The sequence below is a fragment of the Platalea leucorodia genome (assembly GCF_965183815.1).
Source record: "Platalea leucorodia genome assembly, chromosome: 7".
Taxonomy (NCBI): domain Eukaryota; kingdom Metazoa; phylum Chordata; class Aves; order Pelecaniformes; family Threskiornithidae; genus Platalea; species Platalea leucorodia.
Genome location: NC_138829.1, coordinates 7,036,836 through 7,042,148, shown reverse-complemented (window position 1 = coordinate 7,042,148; position 5,313 = coordinate 7,036,836).

Here is a 5,313-nt window from a genome sequence, read left to right as displayed (position 1 = left end):
AGGAGGGAGGATGGCGGAGCGCTCCCCCCGCCCGCCCCAAGGCTGGCCTGAGGGAGTGTGCACGGCGCAGGCTGCAGCCGGACGCTCCTCCCCGCCGGCGGTGCCCCTCCGCCCCGGCGCTGCTGCTGAGGACGGCGGGGAAGGGGAAGGGGGAGGCGGTGGCTAACGGCGGCGGTGAGGCCCGGCCTCGCCGCGGCAGCCCCCTCCTCTCCCCGCCCTCTCTTCCCTCCCCTCGGCCACCGCCGCCATTTTGCCCGCCTGAGGCAGCCGGTGGCGGCCAGGCGCTGCGGGGGTCCGCGCTGCCTGCGGCAAATGGCCCGGGCCCGCGGGCCGGTGGCGGGAGCGGGGCTGCTCCGGGCGTCTTTTTGGCGGGGTGGGCGCAAGAGCTGCGAGCGGCGGGGAAGGCGAGGGGCCGATCGCCCTCCCGCTCCCCTGCGGCGGGGTAGCCCCCACGGCAGGCTGGTGGCCCCCGCCCGGTGGCCACCCGCCCGCGCGGGTTTTTCCAGCTGTGCTCTCCACACATAACCGTCGTCCGTCTGTTGTAAAATGAGGCAGCTCTCTGTGGCCTGCCAGCAGCTTCCCGAAGTGAAGAGAAGGGTGAAGAAAACCCCTCAGCCTGCCGAGGAGCTGTGGCAAGGCAGGCGGGGGCTACCTGTGGCAGCCATTGCCAGCCGTGAGCCGGGCCTTCTGCTCCTGGGGCTCCTCTGTCAACATAAGTCCATATCCCACTTGCCAGCAGCGCCGCTTTTCAAGGCAGGTCCCCCTTCAGCTGATGAATTTGTCACCCAGACGGCTTTGGTTTCCTCAAGTTTCTTTCCGTCCCTCTGAGGGCTGGCATGGAAATGTCAGAGGCTGGTTTTTCATCACTTTTTTTAGCCATTTTCATAATCTTCCCACATTAAAAGTGCAAAATGAACCAAATTAGTCTGTTTCTTTAATCATTACAACATACGACATTCAACGCACAACACTGTAGTATTACATTAAAACATTCAGCACAAATACTCAATCTAGCATTCTGACATGATATTAAAATGCTCTTAGAAGTTTCCTTAATCTTCAATGTTAACGGTCTTCCTCTGTTCAGCTAATTCAGGATGAGAACACTGGTTCTAGCCTCAGGTAGAGGCAAGTGCGTTCTCAGTTTTCTTTTAGGTTAAATAAACTTGAGCATTCACTGGCAAATTGAAATGTAAATCCAAATACTGCAATGCTACTTACCTCTTCAAATTACACCCATTAAACAGTGACAATATTTAATAGAGTGAGCATGGTTAATATAATTTATATCTAATAATGCTAAAATGTATAACTCACTGTATTCGTTAGAGCACCAGGGCATGCATATGTCTACCTTAATATGATGTTATAACAATCACCGTATAAATCCTTACAGTTACATCCATTTTGATCTGAATCCCTAATAAAATTTAACACACAGGCATATGCTTGGAATTTTAGGTACACTAAAAGAATTACTGTAATCAATTTAATTCTTATCAGAAGCATCAGAACCTTTTTGTAGGTCTGTTAATCTTTATTCTTCAGAGCTAATATAAAGGCAGTTAGACTGGGGTATCCAGTGTAAAACCTTGGAAATGCTACCAAAGAAAAATGCTCATTTGCCTTTACTGAGTTTCCTTTGAATGAAGTTCAACGGCACAAATGATACCAGAGTCCAGCCTGCTGGAAAACAGATAGAAGTATCGCAAATGGTCTTTTTTTTTTTCAGGATCCATCACTTAAGATTTACTCACTCTGTTCTTCAAATATATCTTTTGCAATCCTATTAAAATTAAGCATTCATATGTCTCATAGATGTTCCAAGGTAAATAGCATCTCTGTATAATTCACTAAAGGTCGGCAGCAGGCATTTACTTTTTGGTTGACAGGTTTCATCCTGTCCCAGTTTACCAATTCAGTTTACGATTTTGTAAGGATGATGATTCTTTTGTGGAATATGTAAATCCTAAATAAAAATTGCAGGGGAGAAGCAGACATTAGCTTTATTTCTTTGCAAGCTCTGCTGCTTGTCTTTCAAAACTCAGAGAAGGCTTCTTGCCTGTCCTCATTTCCTATGATTTCTCCTTTGCTCAAAAGAATAAATCAGAATTTCAGTCAGTGCAAGCTCCAAGCTGTTTCCTGGAGAAGGGAGCATACTAATTTATTTCTCTTAAGAGTTCTAAGAATTTTCTTGGTTATATAAAATAAAACCTGCTAACAGAGTAAACTGTTCCAGGTGAATTGTGCCAACCTCCAGCTGTCTTTTGCAGATATCGCACAATGTGTAACTGCAAGCATGTGAACAGTCCCACTGAAATTAATAGGACTCCTCATCTGCTTAAAATTAAGATACACATAAAATATCTGCAGACTTGGGACTTGGTTTTTGGCTTGCTTCTTTTTAGTTTGTGAAAAGGCTATTAGTCCCGACTCCCCAAATAATCATTTTGCATATTTCCATATGTTTAGTGTTTGCTTTCTTTAGAATGATGCATGCAGTAGCAAATATTTTTCTTACTGACCTTTCTCCTCTTTAAAGATAAACCAAAAAAGTGATTTTTGTTTTGGAATGCATCTTTATATACAGCTATAAGGGTGGGAGAAACAGATGCTTTCTTGCATTTACTGACTATTAAGGAAGACAGGGCTTGTAGGAAATTATTCTTTTAAAGAGAATTAGTGCTAGGTAAAAAAATGGTTACTTTCAAATCAGATCATGGAAGTTAGTTATTCTCTTTTTCCGGATGCCCAAAGTTAATTATTGATATATTGAGGTCTGTAGGCTGGCATTCCCAAACAGAAGATGTCAGAGTGAAATCTGACTCCTCGTTTTATTCAGTCTTTTTGTTCTGCATCCCATAGGGATGCTTGCGCTTATCTGTGTAGCTTTCTGGAAAGCTGCGTGTGCTGGATGTGTGTTATCCGTGACTCCTTTTCTGTGGCTCCCTTGGAAGTAATGCCTTTTGACAATATGGCCTTAGGCTGGCAGAAAAACATACTAGGGAGCTTGCTTCTTTCTGGATGACTTTATCCCTTTAAAATAAACTTTATGAAAAAGTACTCCCTTCCTACGTGTGAAAGATATCTCTGTTTTCCTGAAGGCAAAGGCTTCTGATGACATTTCTGAGCTACCGTTAAGAGTTCAAGGGTAACAGTCATCCACGTCCTGAGTTTTAGCAGCTGAAGTATCAACTCCCATTCAGCTACCCTTCCTGTACGGCAGCTAAGCATACGCCTCAAGTCATTTCAGAATTAATATCTAGCTATTTATTACGATATTAAAGCAATATAAAAGTATTTCTTATCGATGTAACTTTGCATATAATGTAGTTTGGATTTTATGAGAACCGTGTTCTTCCAATATTGCTGCCAGTGAAGGACAAAACCATCTGCGAGTTTGCAGATGCCCTTATCTTTTAGTTTGTATAGGATATTCTTAAAATCAGGAACGGTGAGCTGAATTCTTTTTGTTGTTTAACAAAGCAAGGTTTTCCTTTTTTTTTTCCTGCTTGCAGTTAGTGCTGAAAACGTCTTGATTATGGAAGCAATCTGGTTAAATATTTTATGTTTTGGGAAAGACTCATTTGCCTTGGACGTCTCTTTCAATTGCTGTGTTTTGAGAATCTATCACTGATCTGAGGAGAAAGGGACAGAGAAAGAATTACAAATGGCAAATTTGTGTACTACTAGAATCATAAGTGACAGCCCAGGATTGACTGTGGGATATTCTGCATCTTTAGTCTGACAGGGCGCAACAGTCCTGTGGCCACGCAGACTTCACAGTTGTCATTTATACCACGGTCCGTGGCCACGCAGATGCTGTGGTTATAAATGGAGACAGGTCGTGTGCGAGACGCTCCGCTCCAGTGACACACAACCTTCTACTGCTAGAGCTTAACGGCAATTTATAGCTGCCCCAGCAGTACTGAAGTTTGTACCCCCTACATGCACGGCAGTGTATCCTGTGTCCTCGAGCACTTCACCCAATTAACAATGGTCATATTCACACGCGCTAGTTGTTAAAGACTAGGTTCGGATCGCCATCAGGCATCTAACTTTGCAACGACTTAAAAAAATATTCTTGACCCAAAAAATTAATTCAGGCATCTAAGTGAGTGTCGTGGTTTAACCCCAGCCGGCAACTAAGCACCACGCAGCCGCTCGCTCACTCCCCCCCGGTGGGATGGGGGAGAGAATCAGAAGAGTAAAAGTGAGAAAACTCATGGGCTGAGATAAAGGCAGTTTAATAGGTAAAGCAAAAGCTGCGTGCGCAAGCAAAGTAAAGCAAGGAATTCATTCACTGCTTCCCATCGGCAGGCAGGTGCTCAGCCATCTCCAGGAAAGCAGGGCTCCATCACGCGTAACGGTGACTTGGGAAGACAAACGCCATCGCTCTGAACGTTCCCCCCCTTCCTTCTTCTTCCCCCAGTTTCCATACTGGGCATGACGCCACATGGTATGGGACAGCCCTTTGGCCAGGCTGGGTCAGCTGTCCTGGCTGTGCCCCCTCCCAGCTTCTTATGCACCGGGCAGAGCATGGGAAGCTGAAAAGTCCTTGACTGGTGTAAACTCTGCTCAGCAAGAACCAAAACATCAGTGTGTTATCAACATTATTCTCATCCTAAATCCAAAACACAGCACTCTACCAGCTACTAGGAAGAAAATTAACTCTATCCCAGCTGAAACCAGGACAGGGAGACATTTGGGCTTTGTGCAAGATTGGGAACAGAGCGAAGTAGGTGTCTCTGGAGGATAGTTCGGTGCTGACTGCGTGGAGAGCTGCTGACGTTAGCCGTTGGGAAGCATCACTCCAGGAGCAGGTCTGAGCTGCTCTCTGAGTGCGTCCGATTCCTGGTTTTGCATAAAGTGCCTCGATCCACTCGGAGCAGTGATGCCCCGGGCAGGGCTGGTACCTGCTTAAGAAGGACTAAAAGGCAGTGGTACGGTGGCAGGAACTGCCTTTTGCAGAGTAGGCTCGTGGCTGCCCACCCCAAGAGGATGGAGGCCAAGGACCTTCTTAGTCTGAAAGAGTCCAACTCACTGTGCCACGCCGTAAAAGGTGTGCTAACCATGAGGCTACAGACAAGACCGTGGAAGAGCCATGATGTGCTATTCTAGTAAAATCAGACTACAGCCTGATCCCATCACCCAAGGGCGAGCATTTCCCTTGTGTGCCTGACTTAAAGTATTAATTAGTCCTTACCTGTTGCTTCTAATTATGTCTTCAAAAAAGCAGACCAGCGAGGGAAGATCTCCATGTGAAGATTCTCACATGAAATTTCCACAATATTGAGGAGTTCAGCCATGGTG